Source organism: Pelobates fuscus, chromosome 4 (genome assembly GCF_036172605.1).
Source record: "Pelobates fuscus isolate aPelFus1 chromosome 4, aPelFus1.pri, whole genome shotgun sequence".
Taxonomy (NCBI): Eukaryota; Metazoa; Chordata; class Amphibia; order Anura; family Pelobatidae; genus Pelobates; species Pelobates fuscus.
This window is the reverse complement of record NC_086320.1, coordinates 189,916,838-189,931,856: the sequence shown is the minus strand read 5'-3', so window position 1 is coordinate 189,931,856 and position 15,019 is coordinate 189,916,838.

Here is a 15,019-nt window from a genome sequence, read left to right as displayed (position 1 = left end):
AAAGTCTGGACATACCCCATATTGAATACCCTGGGTTGTCTACTTTAAAAAAAATATGTACATGTGGGGTGTTATTCAGCGATTTATGACAGATAATAGTGTTACAATGTCACTATTGATAAATTTTAAAAATATATGTTTTGAAACCGCAATATCCTACTTGTACTTATAGCCCTATAACATGCAAAAAAATAGCAAAAAGCATGTAAACACTGGGTATTTTTAAACTCAGGACAAAATTTTGAATCTATTTAGCAGTTTTTTTCATTCGCTTTTGTAGATGAATAAAAGATTTTTCACATAAAATTCAAAAAACGTGTATTTTTTTCAATTTTTCATCATATTTTTTCATTTTTTTTAAATTAAATTACATGAGATTATATAAATAATGGTATGTAAAGAAAGCCCCTTTTGTCCTGAAAAAAACAATATATAATTTGTATATGAACAGTAAATGAGAGAGCGGAAAATTACAGCTAAACACAAACACCACAAAAGTGTAAAAAGATGCCTGGTCGCAAATGTACAACATCGCAAAAAAAGTCCAGTCCTTAAGGGGTTAAAATAATAAATAAATAAAATAATAAAATAAATAAATAAAATATTGAAACAAAATTTAATATAAATTATATATGCATATGTAATTTCATTCTAACTGTATTTTGTTATTAATATATATATATATATCGGTAACAAAATACACTTAGAATGACATTCTATATATATCTATCGTTGTATAAAATACAAATAACCGCAAATATATATATATAGATAAATACATATAATTACAGAAAAGATTACATTAGTATACACGTAGAATTTAAATACCTATAAATGCATTTATATTAAAATTCTACGTGTATATTTAAATAATATTTTAACATAATTATGTGATTTGATTAATTAAAATTTGATTGACATGCCTGACAACACAGGGAGAAAGTGCAGAGAATTTAATTCGCAAGCACTATATTTGACCCTGTAACTCTCCAAGACACCATAAAACCTGTACATGGGGGGTACTGTTTTACTCGGGAGACTTCACTGAACTCAAATATTAGTGTTTCAAACTGGTAAATTGTATTACAGCAATGATATTTTAAGTAAAAGTGACGTTTTTCACATTTTTTTACAAGCGAACGACACTTTTATGGTCTATATTATTGTTGTAATATGTTTTACGGTTTTAAAACACTAATATTTGTGTTTAGTGAAGTCTCCCGAGAATAACAGTACCCCCCATGTACAGGTTTTATGGTGTTTTGGAAAGTTAGAGAGTCACATATAAGGCTTGCATTTCATTTTTTTCACATTGAAATTTGCCAGATTGGTTATGTTGCCTTTGAGAGCGTATGGTAGCCCAGGAATGAGAATTACCCCCATGATGGCATACCATTTGCAAAAGTAGACAACCCGAGGTATTGCAAGTGGGGTATGTCCAGTCTTTCTTAGTAGCCACTTAGTCACAAACACTGTCCAAATATTAGTTTTTTGCTTTTTTTCACACAAAAACAAATATGAACGCTAATTTTGGCCAGTGTTTGTGACTAAGTGGCTACTAAAAAAGACTAAACATACCCCACTTTCAATACCTTGGCTTGTCTAATTTTTCAAATGGTATGCCATTATGGGGGTAATTCTCTTTCCTGGGCTACCACACCGTCTCAAAGGTAACATTACTAATCTGGAAAATTTCAATTTGAAAATGGAACGTTCTATATTTGACCCTGTAACTTTCCAAAACACCATAAAACATGTTAATGGGGGGTACTGTTGTACTCGTGAGACATCGCTGATTACAAATATGTGCATTTTTTTTTGCAGTAAAACCTAACAGTATTATGACATTCACAGCTAAAATGGCAGACGGAAATTTAAAAAAAAATCTTATTATCTCACCTTTTTTTTTTATTTTATTCATAATAAATTATGTTCCATATATGAATAGTTAATGATAGATTAAAGCCCCGTTTCTCCTGAACAAAATGATATATAATAAGTGTGGGTGCATATAATTTGAAAGAGGGGAACTACGGTTGAACAGACATATAGCGCAAATTCCAGTTTTTGTTTACATTTAGTTTTGATCAGAACGTGCACTATTGACTCCGTCCTGAAGGGGTTAAACCTTAAATTCAGCAATGCATGGGTTGCTTATAAGATGTTAACAAGTTCCAGATCTACATTCATACCCTGCGGAGCCAGAGTCTTTAAGCCGAAAATCCAAGACATTTCCTGGTAGATTAATCTTTTTGCCAGTTCTCCCCCTCTCCATGGAACATTAACCTTTTCTATTCCACAGAAAGTCAAACAGCCCGGATCACTTCCATGGTACTCCATGAAGTGTTTAGATACGGAGTGTTTGTCAAATTTTCTTTTTATATTATATAAATGTTCATTGAGTCTTATCTTCAGCATTCTTTTCGTCTGGCCTACATATTGTAGACCACACGGACAGCCTAAAAGATAGATGACTTGCTTGGAGTGACATGTAATGCACTCTTATCTTATAGGATTTTTTCGTGACTGAAGATTCAAAATTGGAGATTCCTCTATAGGGGGGCCTGTGGCTTTACACATGCTGCAATTTCCACATTTGAAAAAAAAAACCTTTCTGTATTTAAAAAATGTGTTTTGTGTTTTGGCTGTCTAAAACTGTGCACCAGCTGGTTCTTAATCGTCGGTGCACCCCTAAAAATTGTTCTTGGACATTGAGGTAAAAAAGTGGCTAAGATTTGGTCTTTCTGCAGAAGATGCCAATGCTTTTTAATACTTCTTCTTAGAAATTGTGCATGGCTGCTATAATTAAAAATAATAGGGCATTCAAAATCCCGTACATTTCCCTTATCCTTCTTAGATGGATTTAAAAGTGTGGTTCTTTCCAAGTTCTTAACTTTATCAAGTGCCAATTCTAGAAGTTCTGGTTCATATGCTCTTTCTAGGAATTGGGTTTTAACCCTCTCTAGCTGCTGTTCACATGTTATAGGGTCTGTACAATTTTTCTTTATTCGATGGAACTGTCCATATGGGACATTTGTCAGCCACGGTGGATGGTGGCAGCTAGTCCTTAAGATAAAGCTATTGACATCGATTACTTTAAAAAAAGGTTTTGGACTTCAATTTCTGTTCTTCTTTTTTTTTTTTTTTTTTTAATTCTTTATTTTTGAGTGCAGGTAGATTAGTACATACATGCCAGTAAAGCCACAACAGCATTTACCGGCCATTCTTGTGTAACAGAAAGTTGACATTAAATGATACTGCACATTTTTATATTAAGCAAGCTGAGCTTTAAGCATAAACATTATTAAGAGAGAAAAGATAAATGAAGATAACAAAAGGATATCATTACCATACAATAATACAATAATATTAGCCCCATAGTTCTAAGGTTAATGATATGTTTAGGTGACAGTAGCGGGGGCATACACCCATGTGTTAAGCGGTGCAGCCGTCCAGTTGAGACATTGCAGGTATATTGGTGCATGCACGCCCGCAAGGCCGCATCAGTAAATGCCAGCCGTTCTTGATTAACGAAGGGGTGGAAGGAAGTGACAGTGCCCATGTTGAAATTGAGTGAACTTAACCTCAAGTGAGAACGGTATTAAAAAAGAAAAAATCGATTAAAAAAAATCGATGAAAATAACAGTGGTTGCCACCTTATAATAACATCAGCCCTACCAGTCTAAGGAGAATGAGAAGTGTAGGGGTCTGTAGCAGGGGTGTACACCTTTGGGTTTGCTGGTGTAGACGACCTGTGGGGATATTGCAATCTATGAGGGGAGCTAAATGTTTGTTGTGTCGATGAACATGGCATATCAGCTGGTGCCACATCAGCGCGATTCGGGCTTCATAAAAGTTAGGTAGTGGCTTATTAGTCCCCCTAATTTATTTCGGTTTACATGCGTGACTAAGCTGGGTGTTGGCAGGGTAGGGTTAATTAAAGTAAGATAAAGGTGGTCGTTGCTTACCATTGCTAGAACGCCTATGCCAGTGGAAGTATAGTGCGGGCTTGTATGGAGGCAGTGCGGTATCTGACTATAGACACTATGGCTGAACAGTGCTTAGGTTGTTCCTTTCAGTTTTAGAGATATGCGAAAAGCAATGTAACACAATAAGAGGCATGGTGTGAGTGAACTCTTTATGGATTCCTGGTACATAGGATTTAACTGCCCAGTATTTTCTTCTTATGCCACTGGATGTAATAGGTTATCGGCTGTAATGCCATTACTCAAAATGTTTGTAACACGCTGCCACTTCCCCTATTTTCACTGCCCCTTGGTAACCTACATAATGTACCTGCCAGAGCTCTATAAACTCAAAATAATAGGGTACTTTTTAACTCTTCCTGTCACTGCGCACAATACTATCGAGTAGCGAGGCCGTACGTTAAATATGCATAATATTCGGAATTACGGACACAATAATAAATGAAGAACAATATAACACAGTATGATAGCTTGGCCTTAGAATCTTTGGAGAGTCCCCCATTCTCTGTCATGCCAGAGGTAAGATTAAGCAATCTAGGTAAGTGTTCCTGTCGTGCGCCTCGGTTCGCTTCTCCTTCGCTTTTGTCAGCGGCTACCTTTCCCATTGGTCAGGGTTGCCCACCTTGGGTGGCTGCGGGTTGCGGGTATGTCGTGGTCTGAGTAAGAGTCTAAGGATAAGTCATAAACTTTTAAAACAGTAGAAATATATAACCTTGTAGTGGGGAGTCATAGTTGGGATCTTTGAACTCTGTGGTGTTGTATGGTGATGCTTGGTTTCCCCGAGTCACCGGCTGGGCCTCAGGTACCCAGCGTGTTGCGGGCGGCCCTCTGTGCTTTAAAGGCAATAGGGGACGAGGTGGAGGCCCCGGAGGGCTGGAATGCTTGGACTTTGGTCATGTCCCAAGTGTGAGGGTGTTGTTGTCTCGGGGCTTGACCGGTGCCAACCTGATCCGTCGTTAATCCCAGTGCTAGCAGCACGGAGTCCATTTCCGCCGCTTCCGTTAGGCGGGTTGTTGCTCCCCCATGAGAGATGATCAGGCTCCTAGGGTATGCCCAGCGATATGGGATGGAGTGTTGACGGAGCTTGACTGTTAGTGGTTTGAGCCTGTTTCTCCACAGCACTGTGGGCCTAGACAGGTCCTGATCGAAGGATAGGGTAGCGTTTTCGAATGGGTGGTTCGCTTTGTTTCTCACGGCAGTCATAAGGGTTAGCTGGGCTGCCCGTGTTCGAAGCTGCAAAATGACATCCCTTGGAGTGTCTGCTGGTGCTGTAGCGGCCCTTGGGATGCGGTAGGTCCCTTCTATCTCTCTTAGTTTCGTTTGATGCTGTGAGAGCAGGGAGGCAAGCAGTCTCCCGGCGTAGTGTGTCAAGTCGCCTGGGGCTACAGTTTCCGGGATACCCCGGATTTTTACATTTCTGCTCCTGTGCTGGTCTTCTATTGCGTCTAGGCGGCCGGTGAGTTGGGACTGGGCGCTCCGCAACTCCATATTCTGGGCTTCTAATTGTGTGCACCGGGCGGAGAGGTCTTTCGTTTCCCCTTCTGTTGTTTTGACGCGCCCCTCCACCGTTTGTATCTCTTCCCGCAGGGTGGCCACACCTGCGGCAAACATTTCGCGGAGGTGGCGTAGCAAGGCCTTGATGTCCCCCTTCGTGGAGGGCAGCTCATTATCCTCGTCGGAAGACGGGAGGTGTAAGCCCCCTGAGCATGGGAATACATCCAGTTCGTCCATCGCTTGATCCTCGGAGGAGGCCGAGGCCGTGTCGCCATGTTTTTTATTAGGCGCAGCGTGGTTTGGGGCCTGTGTGGGTTGGAGGAAAAGATCTCCGATATCTCGTGCCCCTGTCGGTCTCGGGGCTCCCTGATGCTTGGATTTCTTCCCCATTTCGCTATGTCCCGTTAGAGGCTTAGGTTGGTGATTTTCGGGTTAGTTAAATTGCTATTTGCAGGCTTTTTTCTGCGGAGCTCTGCTTGCACACGTCTGCTCGTTATGGCTGCTGGCTCCGCCCTCAATTTCTGTTCTTCTATATACAGAACTAGATCTAGAAAAAGCATATGAACCAGAACTTCTATAATTGGCACTTGATAAAGTTAAGAACTTGGAAATAACCACACTTTTAAATCCATCTAAGAAGGATAAGGGAAATGTACGGGATTTTGAGTGCCCTATTATTTTTAATTATAGCAGCCATGCACAATTTCTAAGAAGTATTAAAAAGCATTGGCATCTTCTGCAGAAAGACCAAATCTTAGCCACTTTTTTACCTCAATGTCCAAGAATCATTTTTAGGGGTGCACCGACGATTAAGATCCAGCTGGTGCACAGTTTTAGACAGCCAAAACCCCAAACACATTTTTTAAATACAGAAAGGTTTTTTTTTTCAAATGTGGAAATTGCAGCATGTGTAAAGCCACAGGCCCTCCCTATAGAGGAATCTCCAATTTCGAATCTTCAGTCACGAAAAAATCTTATAAGATAAAAGAGTGCATTACATGTCACGCCAAGCAAGTCATCTATCTTTTAGGCTGTCCGTGTGGTCTACAATATGTAGGCCAGACGAAAAGAATGCTGAAGATAAGACTCAATTAACATTTATATAATATAAAAAGAAAATTCGACAAACACTCCGTATCTAAACACTTCATGGAGTACCATGGAAGTGATCCGGGCTGTTTGACTTTCTGTGGAATAGAAAAGGTTAATGTTCCATGGAGAGGGGGAGAACTGGCAAAAAGATTAATCTACCAGGAAATGTCTTGGATTTTCGGCTTAAAAACTCTGGCTCCGCAGGGTATGAATGTAGATCTGGAACTTGTTAACATCTTATAAGCGACGCATGCATTGCTGAATTTAAGGTTTAACCCCTTAAGACCGCAGGACGTACTATGCCGTCCTTATTTTGGTGGCTCTAAACGCCGCAGGACGGCATAGTACGTCCTGGGCGGTCTTCAGCCCCACGTGGCCGGCGGAACATGGCCGCTGCAGATCGCGGTCGGGGGGCATGCCTGGCCCCCCAGGCAGCCCCCCTGTGCCTGGGGACCGCGGTCTGCAGCTTCCGATCGCAGTGACAGGCTGTCACTGCGATCGGTATTTACCATGTGTCAGCCGATTTTAAAATCGGCTGACACATGGAGCCGGCGGAATTCTCTGCAGCAGATCGCGGTCGGGGGACATGCCTGGCCCCCCAGGCAGTCCCCCTGCGGTCAGTGACCGCGATCTGCAGAGTATGATCGCAGGGAGAGGCTGTCTCTGCGATCTGAATGCAGAGACAGCCTCTCCCTGCGATCTGATCGCAGTGACCGTCTGTCACTGCGATCAGAGGTTACTATGTGTCAGCCTATTGGCTGACACATAGTAACTGCAGGCAGGATCCCCCTGCAGATCGCGGTGGGGGGCATGCCTGGCCACCCAGGCACTCCCCCTGTGGCCAATTACCGCGATCTGCAGGAGGTGATCACAGTGACAGCCTGTCACTGTGATCACTGATCCTGTGTGTCAGCCAGTGATGTAAAATCACTGGCTGACACTGTCTCTGCCCCTCTCCTCCCCTATTAACCCCTTAATGTAAAAAAAAATAAAAAATTAAAGTTAAAAATAAAATACACTTACATCATTTATATATATATTATATATATGATCTATATATAATATATATATATATACGCACACATTTACACATACACTAAGCGTATTTTAATATTTATATATATAATTATATATATATATATATATATATATTAATATCAAAATACACGTAGAAGGATATTGATTAAATATATACATAATTATATATATATATATATATATTATAATAAAAAAATATGTAAATACGTAAAAAAAATTAAAATAAAAAAATAAATAATTAAAAATATATATGTGTGTAATTTCGTTCTAACTGTATTTTGATAATATATATATATATCTATCTATATATATATATATATATAGATAGATATATATATATATATATATATAGATATAGATATCAAAATACACGTAGAACGAAATAATATACCCAAGTATATACGTATACATCACTATATGTATACCTATATATAAATAAAAATAATAGTAAAAAAATTATATACATATATATACATATATATATATATACACACACGTGTATATATAATAATTTTACATATATATTTATGTAATAATTTTACATAATTAGGTAGCCTAATTAATTACAATTAGCGGGACCTGCCTAACAACCCAGGCCGAAAGTATAGGGAATTTAATTTGCTAGCACTATATTTAACCCTATAACTTTCCAAGACACTATAAAACCTGTACATGGGGGGTACTGTTTTACTCGGGAGACATCGCTGAATACAAATATTTGTGTTTCAAAACCGTAAAATTTATTACAACAATGATATCGTCAGGGAAAGTGAAATTTATTGCCTTTTTCGCACACAAACGGCACTTACACTGACGATATTTTTGCTGTCATACTTTTTACTGTTTTGAAACACAAATATTTGTGTTCAGCAAAGTCTCCTGAGTATAACAGTACCCCTCATGTACAGGTTTTATGGTGTTTTCAAAAGTTACAGAGTCAAATATAAGGCTTGCGTTTCAGTTTTTTCACAATGAAATTCGCCAGATTGGTTACGTTGGCTTTGAGACCGTATAGTAGCCCAGAAATAAGAATTACCTCCATAATGGCATACCATTTGCAAAAGTAGACAACCCAAGGTATTGCAAATGGGGTATGTTCAGTCTTTTTTAGTAGCCACTTAGTCACAAACACTGGCCAAAATTGGCTTTCAAATTAGTTTTTTGCATTTTTCACACACAAACAAATATTAACGTTAACTTTGGCTAGTGTTTGTGACCAAGTGGCTACTAAAAAAGACTGGACATACCCCATTTGCAATACCTTGGGTTGTCTACTTTTGCAAATGGTATGCCATCATGGGGGTAATTTTCATTCCTGGGCTACCATACAGTCTCAAAGGCAACATAACCAAACTGGCAAATTTCAATGTGAAAAAACTGAAAAGTGTAACATGCTATATTTGACCCTGTAACTTCCCAAAACACCATAAAACCTGTACATAGGGGGTACTGTTTTACACGTGAGACATCGCTGAATACAAATATGTGTATTTTATTGCAGTAAAAGCAAACAGTATTATGACATTCACAGTTAGAATGTCACATAGAACTAAGAACATTTAAAAAAAATCATATTTTCTCTCATTTTTTTATATTTTATTCATATTACGTTATGTTCCATACCTAAATATTGGATGTTAAATGAAAGCCCTGTTTCCCCTGAACAAAATGATATATAATAAGTGTGGGTGCATTTAATATGAAAGAGGTAAATTATTGTTGAACAGACATATAGTCAAAATCTGTGGTTTGTTTACATTTTTTTTGGTTCACAACTTGTACATTTGGCTGCGGTCTTAAGGGGTTAAGCACAACTTACTCTGACAAATAGGCATGTGTTTTTCTTTAGATTGTGGAAGGCTTGGAGTGATGGGTATCTGACATGGGGAATCTGCTTTGGTCTACATCACTTAGCTCATTGTAACTTGTGAACACTTGAAGACCATTTTCTATATATGGTGCCCAGACCCTAACCTTTTAAAATTGTGGTAAGTCATGGACAAACGTTCCATGACAGTGCAAAAGCTCTTGGTTTCAGCACAATTTTATTTCTGGTTCAAGATTTATATATTTGTTTAGTCCTAAACATATGTTTTTCTCCTTTTTCTTCTATTTTTAGAAAGAAATATATCAATATGAGGTGTTGCCCTAATTTGCATAATTACTATATTATTTCTGGAAACACTTTATACTTATTATCTCTGTTTCTTATTTGTGGTTTTATTATTTTTTGAACGTGGGTATTTTATCTCAATTGCGCCACTTGTCTCTTTGGGAAACCTCCTTTCTATCTATTTGAATGTATAGCAAAATATAGAAAGTACAGATACACCTCCTAGTGGATAGGACACACTTTTAGTGGGTAATAGTTAACAACAAAAAATTACCCTTACACTAAATGTATGGTAGATAAGGACTCCTCCAGGTCCTCAATAGATATGGGAAAAAAATGGATCTACGATACAATAATAACAGAAACAAACATAGCGTAATACTGTTAACTTTTAAGGGGGAGTGGAAAATTAGATAGTAGTTCACACTCACAAACCAAAATTGATTGTAGGCATATCATGTAAGACGGTGAATATCTCAGAGTAGATGGACCATCATCATATACATGGAAAGGAATAAAAAACAAAATAGTGCAGAGTATCTTGGTAAAAGAATACACTTTAATATAAAGGCACACTTACAATGTTGAAGTGGCAAGCAGGCATATAGAATCAACCGGTCTCAGGATCACAGGATGAAATACAGGATCAACTTATCCCAGTTGAAGTAATAAAAGTAAATAAAACAGCCTAATACAAACAATAAAAAACTCTGTAACACTATAAAAAGCCCTACGCGTTTCGTTCAAATGTCCTTGAACTTCCTCAGGGGCAAAACGTCCTTCTGTTGTAGGTATATTCGTCCATGTAGTGCTGGTGGCCCTTTTTAAATCCATCTGATTGCGGCACGCCCGTGGTCTCCTCCAATAATTAATTCACTTCCGGGTTCGTCCGTCTGCAGCATTTCCGGGTGCGCACTGATGACGCAACCGGATATGCGACTCACGTCTATCTTCCGGAGTCATCTGTGCGTTCCACCTGATATGCGTTCCACCTGATATGCGTTCCACCGCTCATTAGGAGCAGGAAACAACCATGAATGAAAAAAGTAATTTAACGATAATATGTAACAATCTTGATAATATTTAGACATTGTACTATTTTATAAAAGGGGATAAATCTCCCTCACATCTATCTATAAACCCTTAATAACAATATGAAGAAAATATATATAAGTAAATAAATTATAAATGAAAATACAGTTAAGAGTACATTATATACCTCCATGTTTATATATACTTATTAACCCATCCTATATCCCTCATGATTCAGGTTAAAGGCAAAAGAGGTACAAAATGTGTATATATAAAAATAAAATATTATTAAAGAAAACAAACCAAATCGAAATCAACGTTAAGTCCCCTTGGTTGCATGGTTTGCAGGGTATGTATCCAATATCCCTCCCTTTTTCTCAATAATAGCATCAAATCACCTCCCCTATCATCTAGAGCTACTTGTTCGATGATAGTACATTGTAGGGTATTAAAGTTGAAAAGTGGGCATTTATTACAGTGCACCGGCACTGAGTGAGTTAATAAATGATTTCTGATGTTACGTCTATGCTCCTGGAATCTAACTTTGGCCTTCCTTCCCGTCCTTCCCACATACTGCATCCCACACCCACATGTGAGTAGGTATACAACATGAGTCGAAAAACAGGACAGGCTGCCTTTGATCTTAAACTTTTTCTTATTGACTGTACTCTCAAAGCTAGTAGTGCTCTTGATTTTATGGTTACAGCTGACACAACTCCCACATGTATGATAACCCTCTTTACATTTTGGTTTACTTTTTCCCAATCTAAAGGTACTTGGTGCCAAAATCTGTTTTAAATTGACTCCTCTCCTAAAAATAACTTTGGGGAGATTGGGAATCTGCTGATTGAGATATTCATCCTCCCTCAGCAACCCCCAATGTTTTTTAATAATCCTTTGGATGTCAAAGGCCTTGGAACTGTACTGTGTGTTAAAAGAAAAGTCAAAAGTAGAATTCCTAGAGATATCCTTCTTTTTGTCTATAAGCAAATCACTACGTTTGATACTTCCCACCCTATTGATTTCTGCTTCCAAACTCTCTGGATCGTAGCCCTTTTCCAGAAAACGGCCTTTCAAAACTTCAGCTTGTGTGTAGAATGAGTCTAAGTCACTACAATTCCTCCTCATCCTAATGAACTGGCTTTTGGGAACCCCTTTAAGCCAATTAGGATGGTGCCCACTGTTGATATCAATAAAACTATTGGTATCTGTGTTCTTAAAGAAAGTTTTGGTTTTGATGGCTCCATTTTCAATATAAATAGACAGATCCAGAAAATCTATATTCGAGATACCGATCTTTGGGGTAAAATTCAAACACAAGGAATTGTTGTTAACATAGGTGAAGAAGTCCCTTAGTTCTTCAAGAGAACCTCGCCAGATGACGAGGACGTCATCTATATAACGTCTCCAGAGCACCAAGTTTGCACCAAAAGGGTTATTGGACCAAATGGATGTTTGTTCCCAATGGTCCATAAACACATTGGCATAACTTGGTGCAAACTTGGTGCCCATTGCCGTGCCTTTCACCTGTAAGAAAAACTCCTCGTTGAAACTGAAAAAATTATGGGTGAGAATAAACCGTATGGCTTCTTCTAAAAAGGAACAAAAAGGAGGTTCGAGATCAGAGTCCCTCTCTAAATTCCTTCGTACTGCGTCTATACCTAGATCGTGATTGATCACGGTATACAAGGAAGTTACGTCCAAAGTGGCCCATACATAATTCACATCCCATTCAATCGATTCCAATTCTTGGATAAGATGTTTTGTATCCTTAATATATGACCGAGCTCCCTGAGCGTATTTTTGAAGATGAAAATCTATAAACTCAGAGAGCCTAGATGTCAAGGAATCGATACCGCTGATTATTGGTCTTCCTGGGGGTCTTTCTTTACATTTGTGGATCTTAGGGAGGAAATAAAAAGTGGGGACTCTCGGGAACTCTGAGTAAATAAAAGAAAAAGCGGCTTCTTCCAAGGTACCAAGTGTTTTAGCATCATTAAGAAAAACTTTCAAATCCTGGTTAAACTTTAGGTTGGGATTGTATGACAATTTCTTATAGGTGAGGTGGTCATCAAGTAGCCTATATGCCTCTGTTACGTAGTATTCAGTAGACATAATGACCACACCGCCTCCCTTGTCTGCGCTTTTGATAGTTAACTCCTTTCTGTCTTTTAGTTTAGTCAGAATGTTATTTTCTGATTCACTCAAGTTTTTACGTTTATTATCTCTACGTAAATTATTCCCCATCCTCTCGAAATCTCTCAGAATCATTTTATTAAAGGCTTCAATCTGACTACCTTTTTCATTTGGGCAAAATTTAGATTTCGGTTTGAACTTCTGTATTGGTCTTGCCATACTTGATGTCTCATTTATTGGCCCTTCACTATTCTTTTTAATGAAGAATCTCTTGATAGACATTTTCCTCACAAATTTTTGAGTGTCTATAAAGAGTTGAAAAAGGTTAGGAGGTTCTTCTGGGACAAATTTCAAACCCTTGCTCAAAAGATAGACTTCTTGAGATGTTATAGGATATTCAGAAATATTGAACACGCCCAAATTTTCTTCCTGCAATCTAGTAAGCTTTAAACACCCATTATTTCTCCGCTCGTTCTCCTTCTTTTCCCCGGTGTATTTCTTTCTCTTAGGGGTATAAATCGATTTGTTAAAGGTAGTTCTTGGGATCTGGGGGGAAAGAATTCCGTTATCGTTTTCTTTCGGTCTCGCCCCTTCTCTAAAAAATCCCTATTTACATGATTATCTTGAGCCTGTGCGGAGGTAGTGGGTCTTTCTGCAGAGGGATAACTATACTCTGTTCTGGATACTGATACAGATTGAGTTTGACTTTCATTTCTCGTTCTTGGTTTAAATCTATTGTTTTCGGGTTTTTTTGATGGAGATGTTTGCCGTCTAAATCTAGAATTTGATCGGTTTCTTTTTGGATCAAATCTTTCTCTGTTATGGTTATTATAATTGTGTCTACCACTTTCTCTATATTTTAATTTTCTGTCGATTTTGTTCAAAGTTGAAAATGTATTATTAGCTTTGTCATTCTTATCTCTTAGATATTTTTTATTCTTTGTCTGGGCAATATTATCATCCAGTTTTTCTATTCTATCAAAGAGAATCTTCTCCTTCCTTTTAAAGTCAGGAGTGTCTTTATCAATTGTGTTAGTTTCAGTCAATTTTGTCATTTCATTAGAAACCACAATTAGATTATCTTTTTCAAAATCGACAATTATTTCCATAAGAGTCAAAGAGCATCTTTCAAGAGCTGAGTCCCAACGTTCTATATGTTTTGATTTTTCTAACCCATTCGCAGGTTTTTTCTCAAGTCTAAGGCCTCTTGGGATTAATCCTTCCTTGATGTAAGATTCCAGGAAGGATATCTCCCACCACTTTTTTGTTTCCTTGAAGGAAAATTTCTCTAGTTCATGGAAATAGTCATCCAATGTGACATTTTGTTTTTGACAAGTGGTGATAGTATTGTTAAATAAAGATTGCAGTTTGGCCTCTCTGAGTTCTCTCAGATCTGAAAACATGCTCATTGTTCTTATTGTGAAAAAACAGTTATAACGGTGAATCTATATAGAGGAAAAAATTGTATAGCAAAATATAGAAAGTACAGATACACCTCCTAGTGGATAGGACACACTTTTAGTGGGTAATAGTTAACAACAAAAAATTACCCTTACACTAAATGTATGGTAGATAAGGACTCCTCCAGGTCCTCAATAGATATGGGAAAAAAATGGATCTACGATACAATAATAACAGAAACAAACATAGCGTAATACTGTTAACTTTTAAGGGGGAGTGGAAAATTAGATAGTAGTTCACACTCACAAACCAAAATTGATTGTAGGCATATCATGTAAGACGGTGAATATCTCAGAGTAGATGGACCATCATCATATACATGGAAAGGAATAAAAAACAAAATAGTGCAGAGTATCTTGGTAAAAGAATACACTTTAATATAAAGGCACACTTACAATGTTGAAGTGGCAAGCAGGCATATAGAATCAACCGGTCTCAGGATCACAGGATGAAATACAGGATCTATTTGAATGTATGAATATGCGTTTAATATTATTGAACTGCAAGAATGTAGACACAATGTGATACTTCTGATTTAACTTACATATGCAACAATATTCATCTTCTGCATTGTGTAACAACTTTAATAACAGTACACTTTTGTAGCTATATTTCGATTTATCTCTTGTTGATTGTCTATTCTATGTAATTATGTCTATTTTCATCT